General features: G+C 34.2%; 1 protein-coding gene and 1 long non-coding RNA gene across 3 annotated transcripts in view; both read left to right on the top strand.

Moving 5' to 3' along the window:
• Positions 1–21253, top strand: part of LOC121732614 (meteorin-like protein) — a 60609-nt gene that overhangs the window by 24361 nt on the left and 14995 nt on the right. The window lies entirely within an intron of this gene.
• On the top strand, positions 3402–21178 carry LOC121732615. The gene is made up of 3 exons (XR_006036407.1): positions 3402–3411; positions 13255–13261; positions 21093–21178. It is a non-coding gene; the product is annotated as an uncharacterized LOC121732615 (long non-coding RNA).

Genomic DNA, 21253 nt, shown 5'->3' with positions numbered 1-21253 from the left:
TTGAGTGAATATGTATAATACAGTACTAGGTTTCGTCCATGCATTTTCTTTGAAAATATCAAGGCAAAAAGCTAATCCACTTGAGTCAATTTTTTTACTGAGATAGAATAGGTATTGTCGAGTAATATGCATAAACAAAAGCTCATCTATTAAAGTCTGGCTCGTAACTCAATTGGTATAGCCTTCGTAAATACGCGTCCCGGGAAAGGACATAGGACACTTTTTGTTCCGAAAAAATGTACGGTTCCCGCGTGATAAATGAGTTTTGGCGCAACAGAGTTGCGGGCGTCATTTAGTTGCATATATCTTTAATATTGTCAATATTATATTTTAAAACTACACACGTTTACCGCTTTCATACAGACTTGAATCTTTCAATATTGCGTTCATTATTCACGATCGAGCCAATTCCAGAGAGCCTTACCTCCATTACCGGCTACCCATATCTCAAAACGGCACTTATCTCCTTAATCTTATTCAAATTGCAAAATGATATCCTTGGATTAGACCAGTTATATTACGGTACTGCCCCTCTATCATGAGCTCTTAAAGCCAGCCAGAATACTGACTGGCTCGCATTTTGGTACCATGACCTCTATTTTCCAGCCAGTCAGTGGTCACGTGACACAAAACTCACTTCTCCATTGTTAACTGAGTAATAATTTCGAATCATGACAACACTTCTGACATAAGCTCGCTTGCTTTTACGTCAAATACAGCAATTCAATAAACACCAACCAACGAGTAGCTTTTACTGAATAGTTTACATTTTAGTAATTTTATTTATTAATATTACATACTTTTTAGTCTTAAATTATATTGCTATTTAGTTGGTTAGTTACTTAATAAGTTATATTTTAGTCTATAGCATATATTTTAGTGAAAATAATTCGTTATTAAAACCAAAAAACTAAACATTCGAAGTGTCCAAATTTTTGGAAAACGATTAAGTAGGTATTCTCAAGTTAATCACGAAGTGATACATAAGAAACGTAGAGACCTTAGTAATCCATTTAGTGTTAGTGAGGTTTCAGAATAATAACATAAGTGAGGTGTAGTATACCTATATGTCTAGTCAACAATAAGGTTTGCATTTGTGCGATGAGCTAAGACTGCATTGATTTAGTACACAAGAAACACATACAAGGTATAAGGAACACAAGTGTTGTGTATAATTACTTACTGTAAAACAAGTATGAATTTTCACCAAAAACCTACAGGTACAATCTTATAGTTGCATTGTAGGTTTTTGTGTTATTTCACAAACTATTTCCTTGTAAATCTGAAGTATTATTGGTATATGCATGATAAACACTGCACCAAAGAGGTAAATTCAATATTACTTACTTTTAACAAGAATTTTCAGAACACAACCTTTTAAACTTTAGATGTATGTATAACATGCTCCGGATAAACATTGACACACCTAAACTTCTAGAAAAGTTAAATAATTGATAATATCATAGAATCCCAATTAGCTAAATTCTCATATGAGCACTTTTTTATTTAAGTATAACTTCTTCTCTTGACTACAATATGGTATTATATGATGGGAATAGTGTAAATCACTAAATTTTACTCAAAAACAAAAACCTACATTATAGTACTTTTCCAAAAAAGACTTACTTAATAAGAATTGCATAACAAACATATGGAACTTATTGTTCATAAAACATAATATTATCATAGGAACATATATTATTATGTATTACCAAAAATACTTTTGTACTTACCTCAATAATAATAATAAGTATTAGTTTTATATTAAATTAAAACTTAAAATACACGATGACTTACTATGTACTTCTTAGGAACCTATCTTAGGAGCATTTCGTACAATCTTTTGATTGCAGTAGGTCTTTGTGTTATTTCACAAACTATTTCCTTGTAAACCATGCATGATAAACGCTGCACCAAAGAGGTAAATTCAAAGGTATTACTTTCTCAATAACAAGAATTTTGAGAACACAACCTTTGAAACTTTAGATTCATGTATATTCACGAATAAATATTGACACACACACATACACCTAAACTACTAGAAAAGTTAAATCATTGATAATATAAAATCCAAATTAGCTAAATTCTCATATGCACTTTTTCATTTATAACTTCTCTTGACTACAATATGATATAATATATAATGGGAATAGTCACTAAAACTCAAAAATATAATCCTACATTACTTACTTATAGTACTTTTTCCAAAAAGACATAACAAAAATTGCATAACAAACATACTTATTGTTCATAAAACATAATATTTTCATTGGAACTTATATTATTATTACCAAAAATTCTTTTGTACCTCAATAATAATAATATTAGTTTTATATTTTTACATTAAAATTTAAAATACATTTTAAATTTTAATGTAATAAGGACTTTAGTAAGTCCTCATGTATTATACATTTTAAAAAGATGTGGTCGTTTTAGGGACCTATCAGACAGAGTGGTCACGCGTTGAAGCATTTGCGTTGGAGCAGTCAGTGTGTGACTGAGGAGCAATTCTGACACATTCAGAACTCCTCCTGTGTGAGTATATAGAGATACTCACACGGGAGGCATTCTACAACATAATACAACACAAAGAACACAAAACCCTTGACCGCTCTCTGTCTGAGATATCCCAGGCAATTTCCCATAGTTGCAACTTGCAATGCAGTTTCTAATTGTTATTGGTTTGCCAAATAAAAGTCTGAAATTATAATATTGTTTTTATCTTTCATCAAAAGTTGGTATTTGAACTCCTTTAATAATAATAAATTAATATTTACACAAGGGATATTTGATTCATCTTCTTTGATTTTAAGTGACAAGACCTTGTTTAAGATTTCCGTTGTATAAATATTTTTATAAGTATAATAAAAAAGAGATTTAACACTTGCCTATCTGATACTAGGTTGATAATAAGGTTTAAGACAAATGTAGTACCTATTGATGAAAGCTGTGTATGAATATGTATCTAAGGTAGGTATATTTAAGTGAGAAAATAAATAAAAAAACATTTAAAAACGAGTATTTATTAAATTTCTTTTAATTAAAGCTTTTGAGTGAATATATATTATCTTCCTAGGACTTCGTCATCATTACACTTGCAATTCTTTATTATAAAATGTAGTACTTATAGTATCTCAGTGTTAGCAATCATCCTTTGTCCTGAAAAATATTTGGTTCAGCGTACACAGTACTAATAATGTAAAATGCCTTACAAGGCACGAAAAGGGGATTATTAAACTTATAAATTGCCTGTTTATGTTACAATAATACCTATTTGAAAGCTCAAAAAAACGTAGGTGTTCAAGAATGAGTTCAAGTTCAACAAACTATGTTCAACTCATGACATCAACTCTGTTGTAATGCATGTAATTGTAATCCACAAGTTTGATGCATTTCTAAGACTTTTTCATGGTAGATTATTTAGCGTAGGTATCAAATAGGTATAGGATATAATAAACTTATCAATTTCTTGCTTAAAACATAATCTCTATAAACATGGCGCCGTACATTTGGCGCGGCCCAAGTGGGCCTTACGGGGATTGAGAGGTTAATAACAATATCTAATTATCTTTTTTTTTTTGTCTCCTTCTTCTTCTCTTTTTTAATTGCCGACTCAGTTAGTTGCCAATGTCAGAGAATTCTTTCTCCTCTAGATCGCCATGCTTGTGATAATATAAACATGAAGGAGTGTTATTTTCTCAGTGTTTTCATAAAGGGCTTATAAAATACCAAAAAATATAAATAAAACCATTTACACATTTATAATAATTACCTTTAAATACAATAAATCGGTGCAAAAGTAACTATTCCTACATTGACCACGTTATATATTAGAAAATAGTATATTTTATAATAAAAAATATCAATCTTTTTTTAAACTATATTTTCATCTTGATTTACAATTTTTCCGTTAGTCGTTATGGCTAAGCCATTTCAATTCCTAAAAAAAAAACAATTCCGTTAGTCAAATTTGACGTTCGTGTTTGACATTTCTTAATCCAGTTCAGAGACAAATATTACAGGTTAAAACCATTGAGAAGTAAAAGTGCAAATGATACCGAAACAGAACCACTCACTTTACAACTGTTTACATACCTGCACGGATTAGCTCAGGTTTTGACAAAGTTAATGATAGGGGTCCTGAACTGATAATATTTTGTATGCACCGAGTATAGACTGGGTAAAATGTGCGGTCGCGTGCCACAAGGCCGGTCAAGTAAGAACATAGACTATAGAGTATAGGGTATAGACAATAAAGATAGAGTAAGCAATAATAGACAGTCTCAAGGGTGTACACAGTACACTCTACACAGTACAACCCACGTTAAAATGAATAAAATCATTGAAGGATGTTTTTCAAATTAGAATAAATGCCGCCATCTTGTATTAAAATTTAAGTCTGCTTTGACAGCTCACAATGTCATTTTCGCAGCTAAGCTATCCTTTTAGGTCTGTATAATAAATAAGTTTTAAAGACCTTAAGGCAATGGTCCGAAATTATAACATTAATATATTATGTAGCTTAATATGCGTCAATGCCTTGAGGCAAATCTTTATGTGGCTCTGTTCTGGACACGTGCATATTTCATTTCGTAGTTTTTGCATCTTGAAGGCTTTTATTATAATGTAAATAATTATTATAAAGAGTTGGCGTTTTATTCCCTCTGCCATATCTATACATTAGGTACGAACTTCAAGAATATCGGCTTCTCAGTGTCTGTATATGGTGTTAGCGAATTATACCATAACCGATCGCTAGGTATTCGTCACTGCATCGTAACGATCCTTACTGGTAAAGCGTCAATTACACTCATCCGTTTCGCAAAAAACTATGACATAAGACCACTCGTGATTCAACCCTATAACCAAAAGTTAAGGTTCAAATTTGCGGGCCCTTGCAATCAAAATATCTGCAATAGCTAAGCGGCTTCTTTGGAACCTTTCTGCATATCGGCTCCATGTAATCAGTGCCTAAGGTACGGCAATCGATTCGGTAGTGGACACCGCTATAATAATATTCAAATTACTCGCAACAAAAACCGCGCGCGCCATCTACAGAGAGCATTTAAATGAATTTGGTAACGTGTAATCTGAAGCCTATTTGACCAAAAATAAATTTAAATACGCAATGCAAATATTTACTGTCAATTAAATGTTCGATTGCCTAAATGGAAGCGGAAAAATGCAACCTCATTTCGCTTGGAATAGCGACTTTTTGTGGAGTTTCGAAAACGTTCGGGAAAATTCCGGCGGTTTACTTGACAGTGAGTTTTTTTTTATTGCGCATAAAAGTAGCCTTTGAATTTCGTTTTGATCTTTTGAAGAACGTATTTTAATTTGTATAATATACAAGGTGTAACAAAAACAAGTGATATTAACTTTAGGGTGTGTACGTGTTCCTTATAGCGAGTTCACTGTAGAAGTAGCAGCGCTGAAAGATAAAAAAAAAATTCACTTTTCTATGGGGAAACTCGTGACGCTCGGCCCTTGCCCATGCAAAAGTGAAAAAAAATCGTCTTTCAGCGCTGCTACTTTCACAGTGAACTCTCTACAACTTACAAGGAACACGTACACACCCTAAAGTATTATCACTTATTTTTGTTACACACTGTATACTCAGATATTATGGTGTTATATTCAAACATCTGCTGATTTAATCAATTTTCGAATACCTATCATGGTATTCACTAATTTATTTTATCGCCTCCAGGTGGTTTCCTAATTAATTAATTGCCTTAATAATCAGTTTCTGATCTCGCCGATATTTAACAAATATTTATTCACACTTTTAAGATGTTCCTTAATTTTACTATCAATTAACAAATCGGAAGGAAAAATCGTTTAAAACTATTAAGTATTAACATAAAATAAACCTATAAACTCGAAAATTACTACCTAATGAAGTTATATTTTAATGTTAATTTATATTCATGCTGCGATAATAATTATATGCTGATAACCAATAGTAAAATTAGCTTATTAAAGGCTGAAAAATTCCTCTTAAGATGTACATCTACTGATAAAATATGTGTAGACTGTAGTCTGTACTCTGTAGAGAAGAGTTATAGAGCTACCTGACAACAAAACGTATTGTAGTAATGTGAAAAAACTGACTAGATCAACTTATCTAGACTGGTTATAAGACGAAGGATTAAACGCGTTTAGCGCTTTATTATTATCATTTAACATGTAGCTATATCTGTATAACGTCAAACCGTTCAAAAATATTTTACCTCTGAGTTTATAACTGTGAGCCTTATGTCGGTGCCATAAAAGCCCTGTGAGACGCAAAGCGGTTGTCCGTAATATTTGTTTCAAGTTCAGTGGAATTGGCAATAGCCTCGGGCTGCACCGTTAATAACGTGTAGCTGGGGCATAAATTGTGGCCGCCGGCACGGGCCAACGCGGAAAATGTTGGCCGCTGGCTAGCCGGCTATTGTACTACAGCCTTTTGTGACTTTCGCTTTGTTTAGGGCTGCCAGATCAAGCTAAAGTAAGTATGTTTATGTATTACCGACAAGTAATACAGTTGGTAAAATCCTGACGATGTTGTAATCTGGTATATGAAAAAGTGTTATTTGATTTTCTACGTTTCGCTCTTAGCGTTTATTTGCGATATTTTTACGGTTTCTGGCGTAACGTTTCTTCACAGTAAAAACTTTAATTGTAAATGTTTTTAATTGTCACTTTAGGGTAGTTCTAAAATTTTTTTATTGTATTAAATGTCCAGCTTGGTAAAACTGCTCTAACTGACGGTTAAATAAATGTTTCAAAATGTATTTTCTGCATACTGATGTTTATTTACAATTGAATCAAAATTTATTTAAACGGAACACAGAAACTTGTTTTGGTTTCTTGCAAGGGACAACCCTTATACAAACCACTAGACTGAACTGCTGCCTTTTATAACTTTCGATCTAGTCAGGGCTGCGCCATGTACTACTTACGAATTACGATCGTTTTATTACATCTGACAACCCTATATAGAATGCGTTCGAGACATGGCAGTGTACTCATTTATTTGCGTACCCTATTGTTGTCTTAAAATATATTAACGTTTTTGTACGCTGAGGATATCGGTATATCATAAGCCATTGTGAGTTGACTTTTGGAGAAACCACAAGAGTAACGACCAATTCTTTGTAAAAAGGATTTAATAGGACAGATATACCAATTGGGGCTTTCAATAATAATTTAACAACTTGTAAATAAAACAAACTCCCGGCTGGTTTATTATAATCAAAGTCAATGCTTAGAGTTAAGACGAATGCTATACCTCTGAAGATAAAACGCCAAAAGAAATACATGTAATTGTCCTTCTAGTTAACTCCTTCAAAAGAGTTGGGTATAAACTACGATAACTCTTAAGGGCCTGTTTCACCACTTCTTGAATCCTGATAAGTGCCGGATATGCTAGCCACAACTTAACTTGACAGATAGAGTATAGAGAATCTGTCAAATAAGTAAATACTTTTTTAATACAGCTCTACTCAAAGTAGGTACTGACTTCAGACTTCGTTTTTAAATAAGTAAACCGTACACTTGTTTAGTCATTAGATCTTCTTCAACACAGAGTCTCGCCACTCTGACATTGGCAACTCACCAAGGAGCCATTTTCAAAAAGAAGGAAAAGAAGACTTTAAGCTCACAAGAAGTATAGAAAAGCCTTCCAACGAATCCGAAAAGCCTTTTCAAATCCATCAATAAATCTCAAGTCATACTTACTTTCAAAAACTATAATTTAATTATAACAATACTCAAAAGTGGTCAGCTCCCGGGCGGGCCGCATTCCGCGATTGTCGCGGTCAGCTACAAATTAAGTTAGGGCCTCCCGCTGCACTCACTCCTTGATTAATCGATTATTTTCATTATCATCATCATCATTGTCATCAACACAAAACATATTAGGCTTCAAGAACTTACGTTACTACTAAAGTATTGTTACTCATTACCATGAAATAGTTTTTCGATTCGACTTACTGCGAACATTTCGACTAAATTGGATTTAAATAACATACCAATATTCAACTCTTATAGATGCGAACAAGGGCGTCGCCAGCCGATGGCGCAGGGGGGGGGGGGCAAGTTGACTTTATCTACTACAATTCATACTTTTCAGTTTTCTCCTTTTCTATGAATGAGAAAACAGTACAGAGTCCAATGTGTAAAGCTACGCGAGCACGAGCTCTTGACTATGCAATAAAAACTTGTAAATAAATAAGTTATAATAACATGTATTAGAAAAATAGAATAAAAGAAGTTTGAATTTGAATAAGTGTACAGCGTACAGCAATTTTTTAAAATTAAGTACCAGATTTTAAAATTATAGTAGTCGTTGTTTGCATTATATTTGGCAACTTTTTTAGAATCTCTAGGGGGGTGGCAGCTTCCCCTCCCTGCCCCCCCATGGCGACGCCCTTGGATGCGAAAGTGTAAACGTAAGTCTATTTTGATGTAATTTACTAAAGATATATACGCCTGCAAAAGAACATGGAACAGAATTTCGGCGCAATAAAGCAGTAACGTAAAGTATAAAATATAGAAAACATTCAGTAAATAACGTTTCGCTATCACGTCAATCGCTATCGTCAGGATTTACGGCGACGCTAACGATGATCTCGTTACAGCGAACTGTCACCACCGGGTGGCTCCGATATCGTGATATATGGCCGCGATATCGTATCGTGAGATGTGATTAATAATATCTATGGACGCTTCACACCACGTCAGTCTGGCCCCGTGCTAAGTACCTGAAGGACTTGTGTTACTGGTACCAGACAACGGAAATATATTTAATACTTTTATACTATACATATATTTAAGATTTTTATTATATCATACACATATATAATACACATCCAGACCCGGGAACTTTAAAAACTCTTTGTTCCGTCAGCGGGATTCGAACCCGCGACCTCCGGCTTGAGCTACCGACGCGCTCACCACTGAGCCACAGAGGTCGTCAAGATTGCTATGATTATGTATTTTTGGAGATAGAAATTAGATTTATTGTGACTAGTGATTTGTTTAGGCTTATTTTAGTATTTATTATTTAAAGCTTGATGACACGAAATGAAGACGTTGTAATTAATATTAATATGATCAATGCTAATATTATTAGACTTTTATAGATATCTTATAATGTGCGTTAACTTTAAGGCACATTTTTAATACAGATGCATATGACATACATAAAATAAGCACATAAGAAAAAAAATGTCGACACGTTGCTGAAAATAAACGATGCTAGCGCGTTGATGTCTTTTTCAGGGTACAATAATCGCTGAAAAGGGTGATTTGAAATCGATTTTTCTTATTCTCAACTTCACTAAGGATATATAAATTTATGACTTTACTGATTTTATTATAATTTAAAGAAAAAAAATATTGTATCACAAAAAAAAAAGACATGGCGAACCAACCAAAACAAGAGAAATGTGTATCAATGAAATCGCGAGTTATTTCACACGGCTGCTCGCGTATGCGGACCGCGTGTGAACTATGAGCATGCGGGCGTGCAGTGCTTCCCAAACTTTATAGACTAGGAGCCTGCGATTTCAGTGACTACGTCTTAGATTTTTGACTAGAAAATTCACAGTGACGTCTCAGAAAATATTGCACGCAGGTCCCTGCACACCATACAGTCAAAACTAGAACAATAGAAATTATAATGTCGTGAGGACTAATGTTAGGAAAATACATTCCATTCAATATATTTGTTACCAAAAGCCTCATTTTAGGTAAAAGTTTCGTATAAAATTTTGCCAAACGATTACAAAATAGGGATAATCAAAACCTCTAATAAAATTAACGTAATTAATAATTATTACATAATATTATTTAACAAACAATGTAACCAAGTATACATTTCTCCTTATACTGTACACAATCTATTTTAACAGTAACTTTTAACCTTTACCTTTTTCTCTTGGACACACTTGAGAAGCACTGGCCTGGTAGTCCTTGCATAACATTAGCGTGCTGGTCTCCCACCGCCGAATGTGGAGTATGTGGAGCTGCGGTCGGTAGATTCACTTGTTACTATTGATTTACACTGTGGGAACATTGGAACTTTCTAGAAACAGATAAAACTTTTTTTTTATCTATGGACGCTTCACACCACGTCAGTCTGGTCCCGTCCTGAAGGACTACTAGGAAGGAAGGAATACTATACGTATATTTAAGATTTTTATAATTATTGATAAGTACACATATTTAATACACATCCATGACCCAGGAACTTTGAAAACTTTTTGTTCCGTCGGCGGGATTCGAACCCGCGAGCCCCGGCTTGGGCTACCAATTATAGCCCACCAACTGAGCCACAGAGATCGTCAAACTTTAGAAGCTGCACTTAGATTTTACTGATTACTTTAACTTTAACCCGTCGATCGTGGAAAAACGAGACACAATAGAATTTCTATTGTGTTTCGGTCACCGGTGACCGTTGACGAATTAATTTAACCCATCAATCCCCAAGCGGCACCCGGCTGTCGCATTGAAAAACTATTGCAATTGCCACGATAGAATCAAAGAGATTGATTTCTAATTAAATTACAGTTCAGTAATCAATTAAACATAAGTTAAGTGCGATCAATATAGACTCGCTCGATAATCATATTTTATTAAGCTACTACAAAATATTATCTAGTAAATAACCGTTGTAAGAATTTGGTAGTGTCTTGGTACCATAAAGTTAATATACCTAGCGGAATAGAGAAACAAAGGCCTGAGCAAGAGAGATGTCACTATCAGTAACACTGCGTGGTAAAAAGAGACGTGTGATACATGACAGCAGCACTCTTTTTTTGACGTCCAGTCGGCACGTGCCGCACGTTGACAATTTAATATCATAGAAATCATGCTCAATCATGCTTGTGTAAGTGTATACGTACACATAATATTTTTACACACAGACGAAACCAATTTCGGTTTCGTTTGACAGCTCGAGATTGTTGCTCTATTCTGCTAGGTATATTAACTTTATGCTTGGTACTCTCTCTCAGATACGATTACATAGACGACAAAATTAAAAGAAACATAACTTAGGGCCTGTTTCACCACTTCCTGATAAGTGCCAGATAGGCTATCCACCACTTAACTTGACAGATAAAGTATGGAGAATCTGTCAAAATTGTTGTGGGTAGCCTATCCGGCACTTTATTAGGAAGTGGTGAAACAGGCTTTTAATATCCAAGTTTATGTTTCAATTTAAAGAAAATATATATATACGTGGGAGAGCCATGCTTCGAATGGGCCGGCTCGACCGGATAAATACCACGTTCTTACAGAAAACCGGCGTGAAACAGCGCTTGCGCTGTGTTTCGCCGAGTGAGTGAGTTTACCGGAGGCCCAATCCCCTAACCCCTACCCTATTCCCTTCCCTACCCTCAACTATTCCCTTCCCTACCCTCCCCTATTACCTTATTCCCTCTTAAAAGACCGGCAACGCACTTGCAGCTCTTCTGATGCTGCGAATGTCCATGGGCGACGGAAGTTGCTTTCCATCAGGTGACCCGTTTGCCCGTTTACCCCCTTGTTTCATAAAAAAAAAACTGACACGATTTTCGCCGGGGCACGTGTTCTTAGAAACGCAAACTCAATGCGCCCGCGAGTCGTACTCGTGCCCTATATCGCACTGACATATTGACACAGACGATTGACAGTTTTGACACCTGTCACATATGACCAGCGTGATAAGTGATAACAGAGTGACAACACAAACATACTAGATGATTCTGTGACTATTTTTATAGCAGTAAATATTGCTATGAATTCTACTCAGATGCAATTAATATTTTGTAAGCACCAGTTTAAATATAAGATTTGAACTGTCTTGTTTTATTCAATGACAATAAAAATAATATTGCAATAGTACAAAAGTCAGATATTTAATTAAAAATATATTATGCTTAAAAAAGACTTTCTTATAGGAAAATGAGTCAAAAATTAAAATAATAGAAAATTAACTTTCCAACTTGACCTATAAAATTCTCGTATCGCGTTGCTTGTTAACAAAGTCTTCTGAAATGGCTGGACTCACTCTGTGATTTTTTTGGACCCGAAATAACTTTGAAGCAGACCAAACAGTACATAATTGCATTATCGGAGTTTGTATGAAAGTTGGAGGTTCTGCAAAGAACATCATGCTATGAAAATGTCTATATGATAATTGATAACGCGCAGAAAGATTTTCCTCAAGCATATTTCAAAATAAAGGCCAATAAAATCACGTTTGTTGTATGGGAGCCCCCCCTTAAATATTAACTTTATTTTATTTTTAGTATTTGTTGTTATAGCGGCAACAAATATACACAATCTGTGAAAATTTCAGAAGTCTAGCTATAGCGGTTCTTGAGTTACAGCCTGGAGACAGACAGATGGACAGACAGACGGACAGACGGACAGTCGGACAGACGGACAGACAACGAAGTCTTAGTAATAGGGTCCCGTTTTTACCCTTTGGGTACGAAACCCTAAAAAATATATGGAAAAACAACGTTTGCCGGATGAGCTAGTTTTAAATGCAAATCTGTAAACAAACTCATGTGAAAACATAATCTTATAAGAGCGTGTGAAAACTTATCACATAATTTTATTTGTAATATCTCAAATATCCCACGTTTTGCGTGAAAGCCGAACTGCTATCGGCGATGGCCATTATCAAAACTGTATATATTTACATGGCTGATAACACGAGATATTTGACAGGATCATGGGAATGAAAACAATTTCAGCTGAGAAATTCGGAGAGTTTTACCATTATTTTATTTTTATGCAATTTGGGGATATGATGAACGGTTATGTAGTTTCATGAATAAACTGGGTTTTATTAAAATAGAAGCTATTTTAATAAAACCCAGTTGCTATGATATTAAAGTCAAATAAATAGTTTGCGGAGGCATTTGCTGACAATGGAGCTGCTTTCCGATAACTTATTTTTCGTGCAATTTACGATGTAAGTGTCTAAACACACGCCGAATTTCCGCGGCGTAAGTTCAGCATAGTGTGTTTAGACAATGTAAAACGCATAACGGAATTTCGGCATGGTGTGTCATCGGTAATTTAAAATACATAACACTCGGAATCAAGCCGAACTTCCGCCGCGGAAATTCGGCATAGTGTGTTTAGACTTTCGACATTAAGGGCCTGTTTCACCACTTCCTGATAAGGCTATCCACCAATTAACTTGATAAATCAAGTATGGAGAATCTGTCAAAAAAGTTGTGAATAGCCTATTAGGCACTTTATCAGAACTATAGTGAAACAGTAGGCCTACTACGACACAATATTGAGACTCAAACAATCGGACGAAAATGCCGCGTCCTGTTCTAACAACGTCATTTCACGTTTGTTAGAGTAGTAGCGGCATTTTCGTACGATTTTTTGAGTCTCAAAACGTTTTCGTGGTACGGCCCCTGACCCTAAGGCTGGTTTTATAGTTATGCGTTTCGCAGCGCCGTTGGAGCGCGCGCGTTCAAAGCTGTAACAAACGTATGGACGGACGGTGCTGCTCAAGCGCGCGACTTTAAAACGCTACTACTACCCCCATACATCTTCGAACGCGCGGCGCTCCAACGGCGCTGCCGAAACGCTTAACTATAAAACCAGCCTAAAACAAAATGCTCAGTAGATATATAGCCTAGTAAACGAATACCCAAAATGGGAGTCTGCTTGGAAAAGTCGAAAGCAGAAATTTTAACTTTGGTACTTTGTTTAGAGTAGTTAGGAGGAGAAGGAGGAACATACTAAAAGTCCTGACCCCTCCGAGGTGAACCCGAGGGAGGGGAGGGCAAAGAAAGTCCCGTTTTTTGGTTTTTTGCTTACTCAACAAAATCGGTGCTTCGTACGAAATTCTCTTCTACTACATAATAAAAGTTAATTAAATTCTCTACAACTTCGTCCTTTACACTTTGTATCTATCTCCAATCATTGCCTCGCTATGAGCTTCTAAAATTGGCCGATTTTCAAAAGTGATAACGGATTTCAAAGAATTCGTTAAAGTGTTTAGGTAAATGAATATTACCATAAACCTGAAACTAAAATTGTTCCAAATAACTTTGTTGCGCGTTCAACAAACATCATAACAGACGCTTAACCGCGCAATTACGAAAGTTCAAATTATAAGAACATTCATAACTCGTACGCCGCATTAAAATCGCTTATAGTGCAATTCTACTGACGGTAGCTTTATGTTATGTCGCCATAATTACATACTTGTGAAATTGCAACAAACGCGCAATTTTTACCCGGTTACGACTTACGGCGGAGTTTTTTGCTGATATTATAAAAATAACTCGGAAATTAACATACTTTGATACAATCTTGACCGGTTGTGCGTAGCGGACCTTTGGGTTTACCTTAAAATCAGAACTTGATGTGATGTAAAATATGCCTAAAGTAGATAACTAATTTTATATGCTATAGGTTAATAAGTAAATACTTACGGTCTTACCACAAAAAACTAAACATTTGTTGAACAGTTGTTTTGACACCATTTTCTTTTTTTTCGTTAATGTTTAGCTTTTAATTTCTTATCAAAGAAACAAGATTAGTATCAACTAATTTTAGAATGAAGAAAGTAAATTACTAATCTTATATTTATTTAAAAGCCTAAAACGCGATGTTTAATTAATTAATATTGAATATTCATACACTTTTTATTAGCACTTAATTCAAATTTAAGTTAATTAGTTAACACTTAGACCTACAGCGAAAGAAGTAACATCTTACAACTTAATTAATAAGTAAGGCAATAAGTTACTTAACTTTAATGACTTTTTAATAACACATTTATCAAAAGCTAATTAAAGCACTTGTTTGCGTTCACACATGGGCACAAGGCCATGAGTGCAGATTTCAGGATAAATTTTACATTCGGGCTTGTAAAAAATGAGGACAAGGATTTGATGGGAATTTTATAGAATTGTATTTCACAAGCAATTTTCTAAGTTACTAGTTTTCTTTCACATTTCCTGCATCGATATTGGTAAGAACATTTAAAAAAAACTCGACTAGAAAGTGCTGATGGACAAAACAACTTCCTGATTAAAGTGCTGGATAGGCTATTCACAACTTTTTTGACAGATTCTCCATACTCTATCTGTCAAGTTAAGTGGTGAACAGCTTATCCGGCATTTATCAGGAAGTGGTGAAACAGGCCCTAAGTAATATTAAATATCTATACCTACAGTATACAGGTATTTCATGTATGAAAAAAATTTGACTCGAGGCTCCAGAGACTATTAGACTCTAGCGTTTCTAATACGCTCGAGGGTACAGACTTTATAGTTTGGACTGTAGAGTCCAGAGTCTAAAGTCTCGACAAACACGTGCTACAAAATACTAACGGCATTGACTATAAAGACACGTAGAGTAGATAAAGAAAAAACCTCTGATTAACGACCAAAAAAGACCGTTTAAAATTGTCACAGATAAAAAAAGCTTAGGTCATCTGTAGGTGGTTTTAATTTACGACAATAAGGTCGGCGACGCGACATAGTCTTTTCGATCTATTATGGCTATAAGGTCGAAAAATATTGTCTGCGGTACATGTGTGCAGGCGCCGCTGTAACATGTGTGCCCACTCAAGCGCCACCATAAACATGATGAGTCCAGAGTATATTATAGACCTTATTTTCTTAGCAATAAGAACTGAATATTGCCAGGCCATGCTGCCGACCATACTTAAGCGCCATCACAAGAAGATGAGTCCAACGTACATTTTAGACTGTATCTTCATAGCCGTAGGAACTAAACATTGCCAGATCGTGTTGTCAACCGTACTTTTTAAATCAATAGGTATATTAATAAAACATTTGTCATACGATACCCATTAAATAAATCGACTACATTTCTCACCGACACCTTTTATGTCGGTTTTTCTGGGATTTAACGTCTTCTTATAAAGTTAATAGTCGATGCTAAGATTAATTTATTATTGAGAATGAAAATCCGTTGTCTATAGTCATAAAATGTGATATAATAGTTAATAATAGAGCCTAAAAGTTTTGAGAAGGTAGAAACTAGACTGGATACTTTGCGTTTGAAATAATTTAGATCGATCTTCATTAATTGATCATCGACTTCTTATGAAATCATGAATAAACTTAAGTATAATAAACGGGAAATTGGCTCATTAATTTGGTAGAGTTTGACTTTTTATTTACATTCAGATATAAAAAATCACTGCATGATAATAAGCTATGCTTATAGAAGGGGAGGGGAAGAAGGGATTTCGCGACATATTGTGTCTAGTTATCATGGTATAGAAATCAGATTTCTCACGTGGTTGGTTTAAAAAAAGTTATTTTGAAGGATTGAAATATAATCGGATCGGTCAGATTAAGATAGGGGGGATGCTTAGCATACCCCAAAGAAGCTTCCATATAAAGCACTGACGATTTAAATGTAAGGTAGGTAAGCCTGTAGAGACATTTTAAAACATAGAAAAATAAAGCTTAATATTTTCCTAACTAAGCTTTGCAAATATTTTATGTTGCACTCAACTAAATAATATAGTCCTTGTTGTCTAAAATCTTGTTATAATTTACCTAAAAAGCAATTTTCTAAATTTAGAAAATTACTTTTTTTTAATTTATTTTCTTTTTCATAACTTTAAAATGGCTGCAGTTTCTGAATCCACCGCTGAAATAAAAAACGCTCTTATTTTTTATTAGTCTTACCTAATCTAAAAAACTACAGGTCTCCATGACACTCGGGTAACACGAATAGCACTCTCCCCTACTATTAAAGAACCTTATACACATTCCTTCCCCTAGTCAACCTATCTTCGCTTCCGTTGTTCAATCAAATAGTTGTATAATGTATCATCCACAGGTGTATATTGTAATTATCGATACGTTCAATATGGTCATGAAGCAACCAATCAGTGTCTAGCCATGTTTATACAGGTGGCTTAGCAGTGAACACTGGTTATGAAACATATTAGAATGACGTGTAAGAAATAGCTTGTAAGTCAGAAACTTAAAGTAAACACTCTCTGAAAGTCGAATAAGAAATCTACCAAACGGCGAATCGCAACAATTTTTTTTTAATAAAATGTCATAACTCGTAAATTATTAGTTTTTTAATTCAAATTATTACCATCATTAAATTATTTTTACCTAAGTTTCTGTACATATTGTTATTGTAAATTTTGTATTCTGAAGATTAGTTTAAAATTATGATAAAAATATTATTTCTGATTTTTTTCCAGGAGTTAGGGGATAATAAATGTTTAGAAACAAATAAACAAAATCTTTATTTCGCTTAAAGAAACTTACACGCTAATCTTACACAAACTCTGATCTCCACACTAGGATTCCCTGTGTCGTGGAGACCAGTCTCTTCCATCATGCACATAAATACTAGGAAACAATATTTAATTAAGTAAGTACTTATTTTAACCAGCTAATGACATATTTGATATTACTACAGACATACTACTATAAATATGTTCTAAGTCTTTTTAACAAAACAATGTAAATATTTATAAGTAAAAAAAAAACAATATATACATATTTTTTTTTAAAGTAAGTTCAGTTGAAAGTAAGTTCAATTAGCGTTTAAAAGGTTTTGGACTCTACTTTTAATAAACACACACAAAACTCTCATAAGTTATTTGACCAAAAGTATAAAAATGTACACAGAATAGGCAAAGATATATTTTATAATCCAAAAGCAGTTACCACTCATAGTGGACTTACCAAAACAACTTTTAAATCCATACTTAGTAACGAAAACGATTTATAATCACAAATAAGCCGTATTATAAAATTGTACGGCAATACCAATTTATGGTTGTAATTATGGCGGAGGTTATAAAATAAATATTAGTTTTCTAACATCAAACATTAGTTTGTCGTTAGATTGGGCTATCGGTTAATAAAATGGTTTAGTTTTTGATTTGTGACGCGTCGACGGAGGGGCGCCCACGCCGCCATTATACAATCAGGACGAATCATCGCGACCAGCCAGGGAACGACTATACGCCTATATGGTCAAATAACGACCGAATTTTCTATCGAATAAGACTTTTTATATCTTTATATTAGGTAGAGCTGATGCATGATAGATCAGAGTACAAGCCAAGCTAGAAAACTACATACTTTTTCACTGACGTACTTCATACTTGCCTCATGCTGCGTCTTCAATCATTATTGTAAAGGTATTTAATACTGTCTTTACAAGAACAATGCTACGGACAAAAGCCATAACATAAGGCACCTATATTTTAACAAAATAAAGACTTTGCAACAAGATATGAAAACGGTAATTAATTTATAAATAGAAAATTCAATTTTAGAAAGCGATGTCATAATATCTAAGGAAAATTATGAATTACATAAAATTTAAAATATGTCGTACAGATTAACCCTTGCGCGGCGTAAATCTTGCGTATACGGACACAATGGACGCACGTGCGCGCGCCCATTGTTGCATACCATGCAGCCTCCATTGTCCCCAAACGTTGACACCGTGTAGGCTTAATAAAACTATAACAAAGGAGAGAGGAGAAATATAGTGATATATGGACATTATTAAGGAGAGAAAGGCGTAATGGGGGTAAAAATATCAGGTTCTCTTACAGATTTTTTCACAGCCTCTTATTGAAAATTATATCTACGTACCAGATTTTTACTTTTGATGGCATTTTTAATATAACTTAGTAAAAAGCCGTTGTATTCGCTAATATAATTTATTTCTATATCATGCTCCATTTATTCTGACCTTAAACAGAATAGAAATAAAACATAAGTAATGCTATCGAGATAGAGCTAAGTTATGCTTAAAACGAGTATTTCGCTTAAGGCTATCTCATTATCGTGGCCCGAGACAAAACATTAGAGCGTGTTACACTGAATTGTTCGTCACGATACGGCCTTGTACTTTAATAATAAAAATTGACATGAACCTACAGCTATTAACGTGGTGTCTTATAAACACAACTGTTGATTCGAGGGTAACACTTACACTTGTTGGTAAGAACTTGCTATAACTTTGGTTTTAGGTGCAATGAATTTAGTAAAAAAAAAACTATGATACTAGACCAATACTAATTGGATTTGTCCTTTCCCCCGAAAGCGCGTCTAATTCCTGGTGGTGAAATTAATTACTGTAAAATTAGGACCACCAAGATAAGGCTATTAAGTTGAGACTTGATGTGTTTAAATTAAGTTTATTTTTACATTAATTTTGATTTCTAATTGTAACCCTGTTTTAACATATATATATATATATATATATATATATATATATATATATATATATATATATATATAAATGGATTTTCAATTGTGTTAGTAATGCTAAAACTCGAAAACGGCTGAATAGATTGGGCTAATTTTAGTCTTAAAATATTTGTAGAAGTCCAGGGAAGGTATTAAAGTGACACGTAGTTCACCGGGACAGCTAGTTGTATTATAATTGTGGTGGGTAATAAATTATTATTATTATTAAATATCTACCCCTCTATTTCATTTTTAGAAACGAGAAAAATACCATATTATTCAATAGATAGAGCAACAATGGAGAAAAGCGTAGCGTAGCGTTGTGGTTCGCGTAGGTGGTAGCATATAAGCTATGAAATATTTTTCTCAATAGTATTGTAACAATAATTTTATATCGTACTTCGTTGGAAAGCCTCCTTTCTTTATCTTCAAGATACGCCGTCGAATGTTTCTCGTGTACATACATAATGCAAACGCATTAAAAGTAAAGCAGTATCGAGACGCATCCATAATGTTACAGTCACGACAATGTGCAAGCAATCACTCATTTGGTTGTCCTAAAAACTTTTTATTTCCTTGTGACTTGTGTTATTTTGTGTTTCCTTGTGTGTGTTGTGTCTGTGTGTGCTGTTGTCTGTGTGGGTCGTTTATAAATCTTGTAAACGGTTGGAGACTGGCCACAATTTCCATGTCCGACTTGAAATTGATTTTATCTCGTTTCATAATGCTCTACATAGAGTTCTGCGGGGCTAAAATGGTCGCTTTGAAGAATCATGATATGAATCATAATATGAATCATTTTTCTAAAATCGCAAAATGCAACTCTGCTTGCAATTCATTTCTGTATTTTTGTACTGATTTGACATTTGTCAGTTTGGCAGTTTTGACAATTCATTTGCTGAATTGATTGAGAAGAATTGCTAAATGTGACCATTTTAGCCCCGCAGAGCTACCTACGGGCGCTTGGATTGAGGGCAGCTTTATTTTCTATACGACAGTTACTTAGTTTTAGGACAGCTTTCTATATTATATCATCTTATAGAACATATACCTAAGTTCTTATCAAAAGAAGCGTGCCTCTTTAAAAAAACAAAGGTCATTCTTAAAATCGAAGATCATTATTCAAATGACTTATTAGTTATTATTAATTGTTCATTTGTTAGGAATTAAAAATAATATGTCATTATGGCTTTATTTATTAATTAGTTGTCAATTTAATAACTAAGTGCCTCATTAAAATGGGATATTATAATAACAATAATAGATGTTTGTTTAATGGTAATTCTTTATAGCGACAGGGTTAAAGTCTTGAGTTATAATTACTTATAAGTTATAACTTATAGGATCTCGCTTGTTGAAAACGACGAGCCGATAACTGATACATATGTACTTAGTTACTCGTGTCTCGTACATAATATTATTTAAGTAACCTAAAATATAAAAATGAAGTTTCGACTTTAGTTCTTTGTTATTTTGAAAAATTGTTTCAATTTGGAATAACCCAATAATTTCGTTTTCGAAGATTTTAAAACTAGGCGCTGTTAGTGATATTACTGTCTCTACAGCATGATGAAATTAAATTAAACATTTTTATATTTGCAGCGTTTTAGGTTTTGGTTGTACTTATTGTAATAACAAAAAGTAAAAACTGATTGATCAGAGGGAACCCCTAAGATATACAATTATTATTAGTCAATAGCTGGAGATTTTGAATTTCAAAATGTAAGAGGTAGGAGAAGCCATTATGAGTTGTGGGAAACCAACGTCACTATTCCACTGCAATTCTAGAGTTGTAGATACGGAACATTATTACAGCTGCAATTATCTAGGCTCTATAGTCTCTAGTTAGAGTATTATAAGCCTTTCCCATAAAGTTAATATACCTAGCGGAGTAGAGAACCAAAGGCCTGAGCAAACGAGATGTCACTAACAGTATCACTGCGTGGGAAAAAGAGCCGTGTGATACATGACAGCAGAACCCTTTTTTTGACGTCCAGTCGGCACTTATCGGCACGTTGGCA

Source organism: Aricia agestis, chromosome 12 (genome assembly GCF_905147365.1).
Source record: "Aricia agestis chromosome 12, ilAriAges1.1, whole genome shotgun sequence".
In the NCBI taxonomy this organism is placed as follows: domain Eukaryota; kingdom Metazoa; phylum Arthropoda; class Insecta; order Lepidoptera; family Lycaenidae; genus Aricia; species Aricia agestis.
The sequence above is the reverse complement of the archived record's forward strand: the minus strand, read 5'-3'. Positions and strand labels throughout refer to the sequence as shown.